This window comes from Passer domesticus, chromosome 6 (genome assembly GCF_036417665.1).
Source record: "Passer domesticus isolate bPasDom1 chromosome 6, bPasDom1.hap1, whole genome shotgun sequence".
In the NCBI taxonomy this organism is placed as follows: domain Eukaryota; kingdom Metazoa; phylum Chordata; class Aves; order Passeriformes; family Passeridae; genus Passer; species Passer domesticus.
Window position 1 is genome coordinate 56,662,472 of NC_087479.1, and position 19,643 is coordinate 56,682,114.

The window sequence follows — 19,643 nt, forward strand, 5'->3', positions numbered from 1 at the left end:
AGGAGTCATCTTGTACAACAACTATACTTACTAGATCAAATTTCTAAAAAAGAATTGGGGTTTCTACTCTCTGTTTTGCTACAATAAGCTGTCTGAGAACTGTCTGCTCCAATGATTAAAAGATTTCTTCTAATTTTCATTAAAAATTTTCAAGTCTCTTTAATTTTAATTCCTTCCTTTTTAGACAGAATTTACCTGTAAAAGCTCTGCATCTTCTTTACTATTTACCTCCTCTCCATATATTTTTAGAGAGCAGTCATACCTCTTTTCAGCTTCTTTTTTATTTATTCATAGAACAAACTGAGTCTTTTGTGGGAGATGCTTTTTGTTCTTTAACCACAGTAATATTCTTCAGTGCACCTGTTTTTTTCTTGCTAGAACATAAAAGGTCCACCTTATTTCAAGCTATTTAATGGCTTGATAGGGTGCTTTCTAGTTGCATGAATATATTATAATCTTTATTATTTAGAATTTATATTCACTATTTTCTATTCATACGATGACCTCTCTGATATTAAAATATGTGTTTAAAATATTTGTTATTTTTATATCAAAATAGAAAATGAAGAATTTTTTATTTCCTTCAGTATTTTAAGTGTTTGAGTTTTACTTTCTAGGTCATACCATACTATTTTTCATTATTAACTTACACTGCTACCTTACTATACTTATTCTGTATTTTCTAAAAAATTCATTCTTCTCAATACTTGTATTCCAGGCATAATCTTCTAGTGTGTTTGCTACCAGGGTTTCATTCTTGTTAAGACATCAGGGGATTTTTGTTAGTTTTTTTCCATCCCCTCTGGGATTTTTACAGATGACACCCACTTTTTTCTAGTCACACAAGGTTTCAGTAATTCTTACTGAATAACTACTAAACCTTTCCAATTAATATATTTTACATTTTTATTTACTCCTTGGATTGTTAAAATTAAAAGTGAAAATAATGGAAACCTCTTTTCTCATTGTCCTATGGTCATTTTAGCTGCCAAAATGTGAGCAGATAGTAAAGGATATGATTTTTTTAAATGAATGAGTTCTGAAAGAATGAAACTAATGTGACTCTCCTTTGAAACTCTGGATAAGCTATTTTTATTACAGTAACTATTATGCATAAAGTTATGTTTATGAAATGTCATAAATGTATTGAGTGTAGAAGTACTTACAAAAATCTGTTTGATAAGAGTCAAGCTTTTATGTCTAGGTGCTTCAAAAGCTCAAAATCAAATTTTACTTTATTGTTCTTCATTCATTATTTCTTGATTCTTTGTCAACTTTGCCAAACATGTTCTCTCCTGAATTGCTTACAAAAATTACCTTCTTCTGGTGTGAAATTGTTTTGTTTTACTTTGTGGCACCTTTTATCCTATATAACTTCCAAATGTGGATGTATCGTAGTACAACAGGGTACTCCAGTTGTTCTGAAGGGAATGACAGTGTTCTGCATTGCTGAAATTGCAGCTGATAGGAAATTAAGTAAAAGAGTGCAAATTGAAAAGTAATTCTTGTAGCTGCTTATTGGAGGCAGAGTTTTCATAAAGTGCTTCTTTCTCCATGGTGGTTGATGCCTTGTGCAGGCTGCCCCAGAGCAGAGGCTGGGCAGAGCTACAGAACAAAGCAGGGATTCATTCCAAGGATCTCCTCCATGGATGCACCTTGGGCAGCACCAGAGCCCAGCCAGGGCTGCACCCAAGATGAACCCAAATGGCCCCAAAATGCACGAGCGCTGCCGGGGTCTCTCCCTGGGCTCAGCTCTGCTCCATGTGCACATTGCAGTTCAGTGTCCAGTTCCAGCTGCAGCCCCTGCAGTCCCATCCTGCTTGTTTTTCTCTCTGCAGCCCACGGGGTTTGTGCTCTTGGGCTGAGATTGGGATCATTTGTCCTTGGTGCCCAGCTGGAGCAGGAATTGTTTTGTCTCCCTGCTCTGTGCACAGAGCTCACCATGCCCTCATGTGAAGCCCAGACCCACACACTAAAGCAGCACAGAATGTGAGAAATAGAAAAGCTAAACCTGAGTCATCATGGTAGTTACAAATATCTGCTCTCCCAGTCTGTGTTCCTTTTCTTTTTCACATGGAGATGGAAGAACTAAACAGTTTTCAGACTTCAAAAGGTGCTGATTTGTTAACACTCTAAGAATTATTGATTATTAATTCCAGCTATGATCTTCCACTGTCATTGAGGGATATTCTCAGGCCTAATGCTCTGCTTAGGAAGATGCCCCTTGAAAAATAGTTTCCAACTCCCTTTTTGTGGCTGACTTTGATGTGAGAAGTTTTGTTGTGTGATGCAGGTGTCCATCAGCTTCTGCAGCTTGGTTCCCTTGGCAGATTGGTTCTCCTGGACTGCAGTGACCACCCCAGCCAGGGGAAGGGCTTGGACATTTTGCTGCAAATACACGCCCTCAAAACATCCAGTGGAGGAGGTCTGTAAAATCTTAATGCTGAAGATTTAACTATTTCACATTTACTAAACCATTTGCCCAATATTAATTTCTATATTTAGTATCATGTTTTGTCTCCTCTCCCCTTCTTTGTCTGTCTTTTCTTTAGAATAAGATTATATTTTTTCTTATGTTGTATAAACTAAAATTTAGTTTTGAAGATTACTGCAAATGTCACTGAACAATGGACACTGCATGCAGGAAAACAACCTGGTGTCAGGAAATATAACAATCAAGAAACTCTTTTCCAATGGCAACAGCTTTTACGTTATTCCTAACTGATGTAAGTTTTTGTTTGCAGGAAACTTGCCATCTTTTAAAGAAAGGTGTAAATCAAGATGTTCCCAGCCTTGATTTACTTTTGAAAAGTTCACAGCTTACATGAAATATGGATTTTTAGAAAAGAATTACTTCTGTTGATCTTGCAGAGATATATCATTGCTGTGCTTAGTTTGAACACTCTGTGTAGTATTCTTCTAAGGGATGAAATTTGCTTAAAAGCTGGTATTTTTAAGAATCAAATTCACATTTGGCTTGGTCTGAATACCACAGACTTGAATTTTACAGTATGTATTTTCTGCCTGGGGAGGAGAACTTTTGAGGGGTCCACACTTTTTATCAATATTTAATTTATCCTTAAATCAGGCTTCTGTTGAGCCCTGAGCATTGGAGCAGCCTCGTGGCCCCCCTGTGAATGCCAGTCACAGGATGCAGATATCCTGCAACGTTCCCTGTTTTCCCAGGGCTGGCATCTGGCTGCTCTGTGGATTCCTGAGGCAGTTCTGGGAGCACTGATGCCTGCAGGTCCTCATGTGATGGAGCTGCAGATGGAGCAATGCCCTCTCCTTTTTCATGTTTTGATCATAATGGGGAGCCTATTTGTATATAATTTTAAAAAGCTATTCCCCCTCTAATAACAATTAAAAAACCTCAAATTTTTAAGGAATTTTTTTTGAATCTTTTCTGTCACTACTGAAATATATTACAGTTAGCCTTTCCAACCCCCTAGATCTCTTAGTTTTTAATTTGATGCCATACAAATCTGGTTTTAATGATGTTGATCAAAAGTAATTTCCCATGTTTAAACACTAGCTGAGAAAAATACCAATGGGGACTTCAAGGCCATTCCTGAACAAGTGCCTGATTAGGGATAACTCTACTCATTGATGTTAAAGAGCTAAAAAAAAACCCAGGATAAATTACATAATTTCTGTAGTAAAAAGCTATCAAGTGCTGGTTTTATACCAATATCTCAAATATCTATGGTATAAAATAGATTATTTCAAATTATCCAGCTGCTGATGTTTATAATTTATGTAATGAGAAGTGATGTAAGTTCCTATTACATGCAGCATATACTGAAATCTGGAAGATTTGGGTTGAAGTATAGCTGATGCTTGGCTTTGGATTGCAGAGGGCCATTTCTGAACCTTACTGATTAAAATAGCCAAATGTTCTAGCTTTGGTCTTAGAAAAACCTTTACAGAATAGGTGCTGTATTTCTAGGGAAGTTCAGGTGTAACTAATTCTTTACTAAAATGCAAACTTTTCCTAGGCAGCATTTTTTCCTTCTATTTAAGAACTATTAATCCTGTGTCTTCATAGCGGTCTCAAATTAATATTTGCATAAAATTCTTCAGATCATTTCATTATTTAGTTTAATAGAGTTTTCCTCTTAAGATTACAGCCTCTTCCATTAAATTGCAAATTATGCAAACAAAGTATGCCTACTTAACTTTGGCAATCCTGCTTTGCCAAATGACTATTGTTTCACTGTTCATTTCTTCAGAGGATTACTTTTTAAATTAGTGAACTAAAATGAAAAAAGTGCATGTTTCTCCTCTCTTGTTTGTAACCCATAATTTTCCTAAGGCCAATTTAAGGTATATTGTCTTTTAGAATGACATTAAATTAGACCTCAGTCATCTGCTTCCTGTCACTTTCTATTATTTTGTACTTGTTCATCAATCCTTGGGGGAAATCAAAGCCTGTGTGGCTCCCATTTGAATCTGCATAATTCTCAGTGATGGCTGGGTCAGGAGGTGCCTCCCCATGATATTTAAATTTCTACCACAACTGGAGCCATTAACTCTTCCATGACGTGGTCATTCTCATATTTTTGTCAGTAGGTGTCGTGTTATTCATCAAAGTACTTTCAATGTTAAATTTAATTCTGAATTACGATATTTTGATGTTGATAAGAATGCCAGTGGGGTTTTATAATGCTTGTATTGTCTAAGTCATGTATGTACCTGCTCTTAGGCCATTCCAACTGCAGTTGCCAGCAATATTTGAAAGACTCTTTAGTCTTTTTCTTCTGTTCTGAAAATCATCTAAATATTGATTTGTTTTTTTAACATGCAAGCTATTTTGTTTCCAGAAGTTAACTTCTGCTTGTACTTAAGTACACCCTCTTGTGCTATTTGTGAAATTCAGAGTGACCAGAGGTGGTTCTGGAGGGGATGTCCTGTTTGGCAGCTGTGCTGAGCCTGCAGCAGTGCAGGGATGGGATAGGAAAGAATGGCCACCCCACCACAGCTCCAGGATGATGGAAAGGGGCAGAGGAATCAAATAATTTCATAGGTGAGGAGATGAGAATGAGGTATTTTGCTGGAAAGTCTGACAAGGGACACTGATAGGTAGAAGCAGCCTGTTATCCAGGAACATGGCATGGCAGCAGCTGATCCTTCCCTGAATGATCACACCCAGTGAATTCCTGTCCTGGCTGAATTTTACAATCATTTTCTTGGCTTCCACTCTGAGTGCCCAGAGAAAGGCTCTCCACAGCTTCTGCAAGTTTTCAGATCTATTATGTGTATTTGTATTATATGTAACTTATAAATAAGACGCTGTGACAAGTTCAAATCCTCATCTTGTTAATCCAGGACAAATTTGTGTTAATTTTCAAGTGCTGTGCATTTGCTTTCTTTGTGAATGCAGTCAGTGCTGCTAAGGTTTCAAAAGCTCTACCCTGTCTGTCTCTAGGCAAAGTAAATCAGTAATGGGTGCCTGGCTAGAAATCCTTCAATCCAGGATTCTGACTCATTCAGATCTGCTGAGAAAAAAACCAGGTTTTTTCCAACCATCAGATGATCTCAGCCAGATATCTCAACACTGGACCATTTTCACCTTTGGCATGGCTCATACCTTGTTCAGTGCACTGACAGACAGAATCTTTCAGGAAACCATCCAAACCCTGACCTCCCTGGATTCTCCTGTGTGCCTGCTTTGCACTGTCAGGGAGATGGTTTCAGCTCTCTGATTTTGCACCTAGCCTCAGGCCCCTGCACTGCTGAAGCTTCTGCCAGCTGGCAGTGCTTCCCCAGGGAGCATTGCAGAGCTCCCTGCATTCTCTCTCCTGCCCCACTGAAAGCACACAAGGCTGCTGTCTCCCCCAAATTTTCCCTAAACCAGGAAAAATGGGCAGTGAATCACCAACGTACAGGGCCTCTCACTGGGTGCTTACAGGAAAACCATCTTTCTATGGGTTGTGTGGGTGTAAAGGTGGAGATACCACAGCAGAAATAAAAGACGTTTGAAAAGGTTTCTAATTTCGGCCATGCCATGCTCCCTGAACAACTCAACCACCAGTGATGACCACAAGTCTCTCATTTTGGGAGCACACTCTCCATGTGCTTTTTGGGTTGTCACTCCACTTTTTTTCTGGGATTTGTTCTTAGCAGCTGGTATTATGAATTTACTGGGAATAACATTGATAACACACAGATGCTGGAGCTGTTGGCAGGTTCCTGCAGCCTCTCACAGAGAAGATAAAGGAAAATTTATCAGAGAAGATAAAATGCTCCATCAGATGGTTTTACCCAAGGGGCTTGGACAAGATCAGAGGCATCCCAGCCATTCCTGACCTTTCCTTCTGCAAGTATTCCATGCAGCAGCTCCAGATAATGTACCAAAGTAATACACCAAAATGGAAAGGCTTTGTAGAGCTGGATGTGAAACAAAAAATGTAATTTTGATGACTCTGACCAGAGATGATTCTTCCACTGTTTTGCTGCCTGACCCAGCTGGAAGAATTTCCCAAATTTCAGTTCATGAGAGGCTCATGGGGCTCAGCGTTTTCTCTGTCAGTAGCTGCAGCTTCTCAGTGTCTTTGGCTATGGCATTTCCAGATGCCTCAAAAGCACTTTCTGGTGTCAACTCTCTCAATTTTTAAAATAGATTTGTGGATGTGTTGAAAGTCTTCAAAGTTCATTGCTTTTAATATGTATTCAGCAATCAGATCTTTTTTTTTTGTTGTTTGTTTGTTTATGGGATTTTGTTTGTTTCTAATTCAAAAAGGCCGGGAGAATTTATGTTAGTCCACCATTAAAAAAAATTCAGTCAAGAATACCTGAATATTCCAAAGTCCAAGTATCTCGCTGTGGAGATGATCGTAAGCAAAGGTGGCCCAGAATACATTTCAAAATTAAATTTTCACCTTATAATCTGGAAAAATTGACTGGCATTAGTTGGTTGCTCATGACAAAAACTTCCTGCTCACCTTGGGCAAACCACGGTGCTCTTGCAGTGAAATGAGAACAGCACATCTGCACTGTGTGATCAGAAGATGGGTTAGTAAAAGCAGAAACATTGAGATAAACCAGCATGGAGTGTGTGATATCTTAAGAACATGAGATCCAGTGTAACACAGTGGCTTTTAAATGTTATTATTTTGTTTTAATTTAATTTTAATTAATTTTGGGAGTAAAGCAAGATATGAGATAGTACATGTGTGTCCAAAGATACTGCATGGTCCAGAATTAGAGTATTGCAGAGAGGTCTGTATTTTTTCCTTTAATTCTATAGACCTTTTTTTATATAATGTGAGAATAAGAGATATATTTTTTCATCAGTTATGTACTAATTATAATTTATTTGCTTATTTGTGTTATTTTTTTGGGAATACAAACTATTAATCTATTTCCAAGACAAGTTCAATAACTGAACTTCCTGGTGATGTTTAAAACCTTTTATAGTGGTTATGGTTTGTTAATTTAAGATTTTTTAAGATTTCTTGGTTAATGTGATAGAATGTGGTGGGTTTTGGTGTTGGTTAATTATTGATGTATTTATTTCTTGTTGTGAGATAGAATTAGGAGGAAGGCAAAGTAGGCTTAAAATTTTAAAAGAGTAAAGAAAATTTTATTAGTAATAACTGGAAGGAAAAAGTAAGAATCAAAATCAAGCTTCTTTTGTCTTTAACATGTTTTTCACAGAAGTATGTCTAACTTTTTAGTAGTTAAAAGCTTTACATCACATCCCTAAACGTCTCTCATGCAAAACTATAACACCTTTCAAGACAAGAACACAAAAAAATATTTGCAGAACAAAGACATAAATTCTTATATGGAAGTAGGTCAAAATCTGATAAAGGAATCTTACATTTTCTATATTTTTCTCACAGAATGTGCAAATGGCCCAAAGTAAAGGCCTGTGACACAAAATGCATTTATTTAAACTGCAGGTAGGGGAGGTTAAAAATTAAAAATCTTTGGTGTGGGCAAGTCAGATCTGATGATGGCTGTGAAAATTGATGGTCTGAATTCTGCCCCGGGTTTGGAATTCCCTGGCTATCAATAATGGATGGCATCACTCTGAAATCTGATTTGTTTTGGTTTTTTCCCTAAACATCCCTTCACTGCTGGAAATAGGTGTGGGTGGACTTTTAGTTGACTTTTTAGTTCTAAACCACTCATCTGATCCTTCCCTGCCTTGCTTTCTGTCATCACTGTCCTCACTGGCTGTAAAATCCCAAATTTTGCTTTCACATTCCTTCCATTTGACGTTCATTGGAAATACATAAATATGGTAATGCGAATTATAAATTGTTAGAAAATGAACATTTTTCCAGCTGCATGTTTTGCTGTCTTTTCTAAAGATAGTAAACCCTGTTGTTTATTTGTTGATGTCCTAGTTTAGGGGAATTTTGGGAGAAAAAGGAAATGAAATTTTTATTTATGAATAAAATTGACTTCTATTCATTAATTAATCTTATTAATTCATTCACTATTTATTAAAATTGAATTTATGAATGAAAATGTTAATTATTAATAAAATTGACAGAAGAGCTTAGAGCTGCCGTATATAAAGATGCAAACTGTAAAGGAGGTAGGATTCATTCCCTCAATATGGAGATTTGTTGTCATGTATCATTGTGACACAAACTTTTTAAACTGAAAAGTTCAAAGAATAATTTCAGGTGAAATGAAACAAAGAGTGCATTCTAAAGATAATGAATTATTAAGAATTACACTTATTCTATGCACTTTCCTGCTGGCAGTATTCTACTTCATTTGAATTTAACCTTGAGATTATATTCCAGTGCACAGGGAGTGGATTTTTTTTTCTGTTTGACAGAACAACACACACTCATTAAATGGTCATCTAAAGAGAAGGTAACTTATTCTACGCAGTGTTATTATTTTCAGGTCCCAAACATCCTTTGTAGAAATTTATTTCAACCTCTATTAAAAAAAACCTTTCCATCAACTGGAATGCAAATTGAAATGCTTGTTTTTGACATAATGATTTTGGTCAGGCATTTTGGAAAGAATATATTAATGCTTTCAAACATTCTGAACTTTACAGTGAGGATTTGTTTGTATTTCTAAGATGGCTTTTACTGCATGTTACTTTCTGCAACATTCACCTCCTCCAGAAATCCACCTGTACAAGTGCAAGTTATTTTTAAAGAATTCAACTACTATTCAGGATATTAAATATCAAGGGTATTAAATAAAGTAATTCAAAATATAGTGGAAGTGTTAAACCTTAAAATTATTGTAGTTTCCAGTATTATAGAGCTGAAGTTGGTTAAAGATTGAGTAGGAGAAAAAATAGGAACAAATTGAGATGTGTTTTTCTTTAAAGCAAATAGACTTTTTATGTATTATGAGACACAGAGGGGTTTCTTCGTTTGTTGTTTTTTGGTTTGTTTTGTTGTTTTTTTTTTTAACAAGTAAAAAGCAAAAAAACCCAAAAGTGCCAGCTCTGACATTTCCTGTCTGATGACAACGATGAGATCCAGCCTGTTAGGGCTTAAAATGAATGTCTTGTCTAATTTGTGCTCTTCAAATTTATTTCTTTCCTCCCAACTGTCTCGTTTTACCCCACCTGTCACACATCACACTTGCACACCCCTACCTTACTTTTTCAGATTTTACAAGCTTTGCCTTTTGTTTTTCCCCATCTCAAATATGATCCAGCCTTTTCTCTTTAGCTGCTCACTTCAGGTTTTTTGCGTTTTTGTTTCCTTATTTCCTCATCTGTGTGCTATTTGCTCTCTTACCTGTTAAATGAATTATGGAACTCTTCAGGAAAAACAGAACAGTAAATTTAAATTAAATATAAATAATAAAAATATTAGTGCTTAAGGGCATTGATATTTCCCTTAAAACAAAACACTACTCACATGGTGGTTTTAATAATATAATTTAAAATAAACTTTATGGATTCTCTAGATGTACAATTAATGTTACAAATGTTTACAATATTTATTTGCATCTTGTTAGAATTCTGATGTTCTCCATAGAGTTTTGTCAGTTCTGTGCAGCTGAACAACAGCAGAGTTGGAATGAACATTGATAAGGGGTGTGCACTTTGCAAGCCATTACCTTTTTCCATATATTGATTGCTAATATCTCAGATAAGTTGGCTTCTCAAATATTGATAATATCTTACTTATCTTGGATAATTTCACTGCTTCCAGTGTTTATATATTGGGCATGAATGGCAAAATATCTCTAGGTAGTCTGTACTATGAATTTTATTAATTACCTTTGTTTATTAATGGCAGTTGGTGTGGACTGGTGTCAAAATATGCAATGTCTTTGAGTGTCAAGAAATTTTGTTAAAGTCTCTAAACTGCTGAAATATAGATGCAAATGCCAGAAATTTAACTTAATAAACAATGACATCAGTGCTGGGTTTGAAATTGGGTTGACTTGTTTGAGAAGATGGTTAAACCATAGAGTCTTGATTTTAGCTAGTTATAATTGACAATAATTGACAGGTGAATTTAATTCCTTTTTAACTTGTTGAGTTCTTTTGTAGTTCCTTCCATGTCTTTTTATTGAACACCGAGAAACACTTTTTGATTTGTTTTAAGGAGGGCATGGCTTCTTTCCTGTTTTGATAATCCTGAATTTTATTTTTATGTTTTGTTTTTTTAAATATCATTCAACTTTTTCATTAAAGATTCCTAAATACACTCTGCAAAGCTGCCTGTCACACGTTAATGTCAGTGACTCTAAGCTATGTTTAAGTTATCCACTGGCATCTAGTAATTATCCAGAACCATGAAACACAAGGCAGTATTCTCTGATGTGTAAAATTTCAATTCTGTGTGTATTTCTTCAGTCTTAAACATACCTAGACAAGAATGTCAGTTTAACTTTTGGCAACGTCTTTTAAAGTTTTTGGTTTGGTGGGTTTTTTTTGTTTTTGTTTTTTTTTTTTTCCTTGTAGGCCTTTTAAATTTGTAAGTATTGTAGCAAAACCAGCTTAAATATAGGTGAAATAAGTGAAATGGTGACCTCTAAACTTGTTATGGCTGCTTCAGCTGAAACTTCTTACAAAATTAATTCTGATTTCTTTAATGCTGTCCACTGAAAAGCATCTTATTTAAGTTTTAAACAATATCAGAATTAATATTGTTGTTAATTTTGCTGGTGTGGGTTTTAAACAATGGAATCTCCAAGACAGAGAATTTGTCCAAACCATTGATAATTCTCATCTGGTAACACGTTGAAGATGTACAGCAGCAATTCCATAAATGAGCAGAACAGGAAGCTCTTGCTTCCTCCTAAATCTTACTTTCTGCCTCTGTTTTGAGACACTGCCTCGTATGAAACTCCTGCATATAGGCACAATGTATTGGTATCAGACACAAAGTCTGTGAGTTCTGATACCTTTTCATCAGCCCTACACCAAGAATTCTATTTTTTAAATGATATCCTGCCAGCTTTTTCACAATCCATTAATTCCTGGATCAACATCAGAAGGAATGTCAGAGCCGCCTGAAATTCTTGTAAGACACAGATGTCAGGATCAAAAGTCAGAGGCATTCTCGGAGCAGCAGGGAATCCTGCTCGTTAGACCTTAATCGGAACAATTAGTATCTGCCATGTGACATTCTCTGTGCCCTGCCTATATTCCTGTGAACTTCCAGGCATGCTGAAAGGAGAAACTATTCACTGAATTTGGAGACAAAAGCACACGGGCTGTTGGAGTTGTTTCTTCCCTTTTTGCAAACTTTTCTGTGGTGTCTTAGCCTAGATGGTAAAAAAAAGAAAAAAAAATTAAATAGGATTGCATCAAGCTGCCTTTACATGGAAATAATTTTACACTTTACAGAGAACTAAGAGGACTCCAATCTCACTGCTTCTCCTCCAGCCACAGCTCCTTGTCAAACCCTTCCTCATGTTTATCTGCTCTCTTGGTGCTCTCTACCTCCTGACTGGTTTTTTCTTCATATCTGACTTTTTTAATTGAAAAATTAAAAGGATAACTTCTTCTCCCATCATTTTGTTGTCCTGTGGTCAGTCACCACCTCCTTCATTTCTGAGGTTGAAATTTCTCACTAGTTTTTGAACTCATCTCCCCAAACTCAAGTTACAGCTCTGTAATTTACAAGTCTGTCTATTTATACTTCAACTTTTTTTCCTGAAAATATTTTTAATTCCCCCATGTTAAAGAATCTAAAACTGGCATAATCCATTTTCTCCTGGTATTCCTCACACTCATGCTCTTTACAATCATTATCTGAAATGCCAATTTCTTTTCATTTCAGACCCTGTCCTGTCCTTTCATGAGATATGGAGCACTGTGAAATGTTGCTCCAGTCTACAATCACCCTTACTTGACTAATTGTCAATCTTACTATTTAATATTAATTCTCCTCCTTTAAAAAATATGCAATTCTGTTCTGACTCTATAATGTGAAGTTATTCCTTCAATGTTTATGATTAATGATTAACTAATCTTCAAGAGAAAGGCTGAAAGGCTGCTGGTACCTAGATTTATCTACACTGTTTGCCTGGTAGAAAAAAACCCACTTGTATTCTTGTGGTTAATATTTTGCATGGTTTTTAAGTTTGTTGTTGGTTTTAACCATCTTAACTCTGAATATTTTGCTTTCAGAATAATAATATGATCATATTTTTTAAAATAAATGCTCTCTTTCAGTGCATTAGAGACCAGAGGACACTGAAATGGTCACACTCCTTTCTGCTCCTTTGTCACTTTATAGTTTTGGCATTCTGAATTTTATTTGTAATTATTGAATTGTGAACTATAGGCGCATCACAAGTTACAGTTGTTTCAGTTCTTTGTCCTCTTCCTTGACCTTCCTTTTATTATTACATTAATAGAGCAGAAGATGTCAGGCATGCCAACTTCACTTTTCATTTTAGTGTACTGGAGATGAGCAAGAAGGAAAGGGGAGAAGGAAAGTATCCTGAAAATGAGAAAACGGGATCTTTGGAGCAGTTGGAAGTGTTAATTGATATCAATACTTTTTGTAATAAACACAACATCATACACAGATATAATATACAAAAATATAATATATTAAATATACTCGATATGTGTAAAATATAATAAATATAACAAGCTGGTCTTAATGGACATGACTAAATTAAGTAAGATACCCCAAGACTCCTAATATTTCCTATTGTATTGGAGAAAAGACAGAGAAAAATGCATTTTGAGGGAACAACAGAATGGCTTAAGGACCCTCACACTTGATCTAGAAATGTAAAAATGGATTTCACCCTCCAGGCAGTCTGAAAGGACTTGGTAGTTTTGGCTGGGTTGTTCAAAATGTGTGAGTACAAGATTTTGTGGAAGAATTTAATGACTAAAATCAAGCAGCAGGGGGAGGAGAATGAATATTAAGTAGTAAGACTGACAATTGGTCAAGTAAGGGTGATTGTAGACTGGAGCAACATTTCACAGTGCTCCATATCTCATGAAAGGACAGGACAGGGTCTGAAATGAAAAGAAATTGGCATTTCAGATAATGATTGTAAAGAGCGTGAGTGTGAGGAATACCAGGAAAAAATGGATTATGCCAGTTTTAGATTCTTTAACAAGGGAGAATTAAAAATATTTTTACAAAAAAAAGTTCAAGTATAAATGGACAGACTTGTACATTACAGAGCTGTAACTTGAGTTTGGAGAGATGAGTTCAAAAACTAGTGAGAAATTTCAACCTCAGAAATGAAGGAGGTGGTGACTGGCCACAGGAGAACAAAATAATGGGAGAAGAAGATATCCTTTTAATTTTTCAATTTAAAAAATCAGATATGAAGAAAAAACCACTCAGGAGGTAGAGAGCACCAAGAGAGCAGAGAAACATGAGGAAGGGTTTGACAAGAAGCTGTGGCTGGAGGAGAAGCAGTGAGGTTCATGTTCCCTAAGTTATCTATGAAGGAAAACAGCAGCTTTGAACTGAGAATTTGGCCAAGCTACAAAAGAGAGGAGCAAATGTGCAGTGGGGATGTTTTGTGCCTCATCAGCACAGAAACAAAAACTCCACTTTGTCCTGATGCCTTGTGCAGGCTGCCCTAGAGCAGGGGCTGGGCAGAGCTACAGAATAAAGCAGGGATTCATTCCATGGATGCACCTTGGGCAGCACCAGAGCCCAGCCAGGGCTGCACCCAAGATGAACCCAAATGGCCCCAAAATGCACGAGCGCTGCCGGGGTCTCTCCCTGGGCTCAGCTCTGCTCCATGTGCACATTGCAGTTCAGTGTCCAGTTCCAGCTGCAGCCCCTGCAGTCCCATCCTGCTTGTTTTTCTCTCTGCAGCCCACGGGGTTTGTGCTCTTGGGCTGAGATTGGGATCATTTGTCCTTGGTGCTCAGCTGGAGCAGGAATTGTTTTGTCTCCCTGCTCTGTGCACAGAGCTCACCATGCCCTCATGTGAAGCCCAGACCCACACACTAAAGCAGCACAGAATGTGAGAAATAGAAAAGCCAAACCTGAGGCATCAGTCCCAGAAATTTTATTCAAACTGCCATTGGGATACCCATGTTTGGATGCGTCCAAGGACAGAGCTCCACAACCTCAACCCTCCCAAAACCGAAGTGCTCTGTGAGGTTCAGGTGGCACCTCATGGGTCTCTTTTTGTGCCCATTGCCTCTGCTCTTGTCCCTGGGTACCCATGAAAAGAGCCTGACTTTCCTCTCAATCTCTTTGCTGTTCTACATTCATAAGCTGCCCCTGAGCCTCCAGTTTCCTCACCTTTCCTTGTCTCTAAATTTAAATGTTAAAGGTGCAAGTCTCCTAGGGAGCTGCCTTCTTCATAAAAGACAGTGTATGCAAAAAAACCCCAACTTTTATTTGTCTGCATTTCAGCTTAATCCCTGCTATCTCATGGATTTTGGACACTCATAAGTAATAATAACACTTTATTCTAATATGCCACATATTTTGCATGTTAATATCTAGGAGGAAATAGCAGCCTACAGGAAAGCAATTAATCTGAAGCACTGAATGCCAAAGGTAAAAATTAATGAATTCACTAATGTTTTTTCCTTCTTTTATCCCTGCTGTTATCATTTAGCTGCTTTCAGTTATCTGCAGTTTCCTCTCTTTTCAGGAGTATTTACACAGCCATGCCCAGTTCTAGCATTGAGAACATTTAATACTGAAACAGAAGCAGCAAACAAGAAATATTCCTGGGTCATTTGACTAGAAAAATAAAACTGTCTGAGAGAGGAAAGAAAGTCTGCAAGAAGCTGCAAATGAGTGTGATAAATGACCAGATCTTCAAAATCTATGTGAAGTTGGTGTCTTGAGGAAGAGGGTTGGATCAATCACTCTTTGCTTGTGCCAGGTAAGAGAAATTCTACAGCAACCACTATAAAAGTCTGTTTATTTTATGTTTTTATTTGAGAGAGGAATTGTCTTCAAACTGTGCATGTGTGTGTAGACAGAGGTTTGTTTTCATTTTATTTAAGTCCAGTTTCATGTCATTCAAAAATGGAAAAACCATGAAGTGATAAAACCTAAGATTTATTTTGCTTTAACATGTAAAATCAGCATCTTCTGGAAATAACTTCAAAATCTCACATTTAGTTCTGTACTATCTCAAAGCTCTGAACATGGAGAAGCAGAAATACCTTTAATTTAATGATGAGGAAGCACAAAAGAGCTTCCAAAGAGCAATACATAACAGCTTTTTGGATGCCAAAATCAGGGCCAATGTGTTGTTTAACTTTCTTTTTAACTTCTTGGCTGGCTTTAAAAAATTTAAAGAGATCTATCTGTGACTTCTTAAAGAGGTTTATGTCTCTTTAAAGATGCCCCATATTGCAGCTTTTCTGACTTGTATTTGCATATTTGTATTTGTGTGCATATCTACTAATGCAAGTCCTTCCTCAGTGTAATACACAGTTTGCAGGTCACCATGAAGGAAAAAATTAGGCTTTCTCTCTCTGACAATGTCATTTTTGCTCTCTTTAAGCTATATAAAAACTAAAAGCAGTTAAGACTCAAAAGAGCCTGAAGTGACTAAGGTGACCTCCAGATTTAAAGCAGATATTCACGGTAGTTCTGATGTAAATTCTCTGCTAAGGAGAGCCAAGGCATAACAACTTGATTTCTACTTTTTGAGATGCATCCTGTTAAAAATGCAACCAGGCAGAGAATGAATTTTAGTACTAATAACATATTTCAGTGTCTTTAAAGACATTGATCTCTAATATTTGTTTGGTTATGAAGAGATTTGTCTTCTGAAACTGCCCTGAAGGTGGAAGTGCCCACACACAATTAATGAGAGAACATCTGAGTTTTATGAGTCCTAAGAGCATGCAGAATTTCACATTCTTAAGAACATTTTGTGTTAGTTTACTTTTAGCCATAAGTCAGAGCTAAAACCACTTTTTACAATAAAACTGTAGAGGTGGTCAAATCTAAAGAAAATAATGACATATTCAACAGGTAAGATAAGGAAGAGATGATCATTGGAAGCCTTACTTACAATTAAGTTTCTCAAAGTAATCAAATGTATTGCTGAATGTTACCAGAATCATGAAGATGAAATGAGATATTCTTCAGGTACTGACTGCACTGTCATGGACCTCTGTCAAATATTTATTTATTCCAGCCCTACTCATTAATTCCCAGTTCCCTACTTTTCTGGGAAGCTGAATGACTTCTGTTGAGGATGACATGATATTAATTAGCTCTATCTCAGATATTCTGGATTTTCTGAAGTGACTGTGACTTACTGGTTTCCGTGTTTAAGTGTTCAACCCCTGCCTTGTAGAGCCACTGTTATCATCTGAGCCTTATTTTTCTTTCTCTCTCCTGTTTCTTAAATGTTTGGTGCCACTCAATTTCTGCTCTTCTTTCTTTTGTGCTTGTTTGTTCCAATTTTGTCTCTAATAGTTTCTGTCATAGTGTCCTTTGCTTATTCCACATTCCTTAATCCTTTAACTCTCTTCTCCTTTTTCCTACTACCAAATTTCTTTTATTTTCCTACTCCTTCCCAACCTGTATCAGCTGTTATTCAGATTCCACAATCTGTGCATGGAACATTGCATTGTTTGTAGAGGATTCTGTGTTTGGCCAATAAATCTGGTGCTTACCTTACACTGCTTGGGACCATCTAGCTTCAAATTGTCAACTAAATTTGCAAAGAATGATCTGAGTCTTTGTGCTGTGCTCATGAGGTTCTGAAGGGATCTTGGAAGTAGTTCTTGTTAAAAGAATAAAGCAAATAAATCCCACCCACACCCAGTGTTACTTTGGGATGAATAATGCTTGGGTTGAGTGATTTGAGAGACCTGGAGTTATGGTAAGGGTCTTTTGCTTGAGACAGAAATACAGGTTGTTAAGAAGTACAGCCAGTCATGAGAAGGGAACATTGGGAAACCCTGGATATATACAGATGGTCTAGAAGAATGGACACTATAAGTAAAAACTAGGATTTAATTTTTTAATGTAATTGCATATTATCTACAGCTTATGTTGCTTTTCTTGCTACAGAAATTGAGTAAATCTTTATGCCAAAAATTAGTATTCAGAAGTTGGTAAGTATTTTCCCTGTATTTTTTTTCTATGATAGCCTTTACAATATGTCAAAGTTAAATATTATGTCTAGAGCCATGTTAGGCAGGGACTGACAAAAATTTTCAGAACTGTCTTGTGCCAGGAATAGTCTTTACTTGAAGATCCAAAAAATATTCCATGGGACACTGACTGGATCACTGGGCTAGAAAAGTTTGTTTCACTGTGCGAGACACCAGGTCCCACCTGCCCATGTGGCTGTGATATGTTTAGCTTCGTTTATATACAGACATTAGAGCAATCAAAAGTTTATTTATATACAAGGGTCAGAGCAATCAAAAATTGCTACTGCAATTTTTCTTGCAGAGCAGAGGAAGTGAATGATTTGCAGGTGATAAAAGAGAGAAAAGAGGGAGAGTTCTGAATGTCCACCCAAATTGTAATAAAACATGAGTTCCTCCTTGGCTGCAGTGCCTGGGTCACAAACTAGAGGCCACTCTTCTGGGATGGCATAAAAGTAACTTATTATCACTTAGTTAATGGATGAAATACAGCCAAAGTGGTTTTCAGAAGAAGGTATTTCTCACCTATCAAACTCCACCTACTCTTGGGAGCCATGAAACCACTACACAGAGCCTTTGCCAGGATTAGAAAAGAATAAAAAGAAAAATAACTGTCCAAGTCTTTGAGCTCTTTAAGGGCCTGCTAGGCAGAGCCTTGGATCTCATGGTCCAGTTTGATTACCAGGGACAGTTTAAGAGTTTGCCAGATGCCATAGGTGGAAATCTCCACTGAGGATACTGAACGTAAGTAATTTTAAACACAATTTATACTTAGAAACTGAGATGAGATTGCTGGGGGGAAGGGTTCTTCAGCAGGTTAGTGAGAGAATAACCTAAACCAGCCCAATCTTGAGCTTAGCTCTCAGAAGGGAGAGTTCAGCAATAGTTCTGCTGTTGGCAGGCACTTGGAATCTTCACTGCTCCATTCAGCTGGGTTATTTACCTAATTGCCTGAAATCCTTGCATTTATGCAAATTTCTCTGCAGGGCTCAGAATTTCTCTTTTAAAAAGTTTTACCCAGCTCAGTCCAGCCTGGGGTCCAACCCAGAACATTTTGTTTTTTGAGTCAGGGGTCATAGAAATGCTGGAAATGAAAAGGTGTATCTAAGAGTGTGCTGTATCTTGCCTGTGAAAAACATATGTATGCTTCATATTCTATTCAAAGACTTTGTCCATGATAAAACCATATCTGCAGTGTTACTAAATATGAAATCAAAATCATGCTCTGTTTTTCAAGGCGGTGCCAGCAGAGAAACAAAGAAGGAATATTGAGACCTTTGAAACTGGAGAGAATTGCAGCTGTCTCCACAATTGAAGAGCACCTGGTGATTGTGGTAACTGCCAGCATCTACCTCCTTCCTCTCCCGTTTGTTTCAGTGGTGGAATGGGTACGCAGTAACATCTACAGCCTTTTGTGCCCATTACATTCTGGGATGACTATCTTTTTAGCCATTTAGAAAAGAAAACAAACAACCCCCAAAAAAACCCCAACCAAACAAAAAAAAAAAAAACTCCACCAAAAACTAAACAAAAACCCCCAAAAGACAAAAAAAACCCCAACCCCAAAATTTGAAGTAAGCATGAAATCAATGATGCATTTTCATGATTCAAGATGCCAACAGAGGAATTAGTTTATCTTTTAGGCTAAACTAGGAGTGAGGGACTGAAGAAGTGGCATTAATTCATAGAAGTAGAGGATTTTATTGCCCATGAGTTAGACAAAGAGTCCAACATTACAGAAAAAAATATTGGCTTATTCTAAGATAATACTTGTTCATTTATTTCTATATAATTTTATTTCAGTTTACCTCACGAAAGGTATTGGCTTTCTTTCCAAGCCTGGCCTCTCTCCTACTCTCGTACATTACAGCTGAACAGTTTTCATTTCTGCTTTCACCAGTGTGGCTGCCCTGAAAACGGAAAATCCTGCCAAAGGCCATACCTGTTTGAACAACACACCTTTGCTGTTTGGGAGCCTTTTTTTTCTCTCTCTCCTTTACACCCTATCTAAAACCACATTTATTGAATGAAACATTTTTGCTTTAGTCTCTCAGAAAAGATGCATAACATCACAGGCCCTCAGTTTCAGTTTTCCTCTCTTTCTTCTAATGCTTTTGCACTC

At 36.9% G+C, this 19,643-nt stretch overlaps 1 long non-coding RNA gene across 1 annotated transcript; it reads left to right on the forward strand.

Annotated features, from left to right (window-relative positions):
- The first annotated feature begins 14,854 nt into the window (after positions 1 to 14,854).
- LOC135302186 (uncharacterized) lies at positions 14,855 to 18,920 on the forward strand. Its single transcript, XR_010363879.1, has 3 exons — positions 14,855 to 14,948; positions 15,046 to 15,282; positions 18,759 to 18,920. It is a non-coding gene; the product is annotated as an uncharacterized LOC135302186 (long non-coding RNA).
- The last annotated feature ends 723 nt before the right edge of the window (positions 18,921 to 19,643 follow it).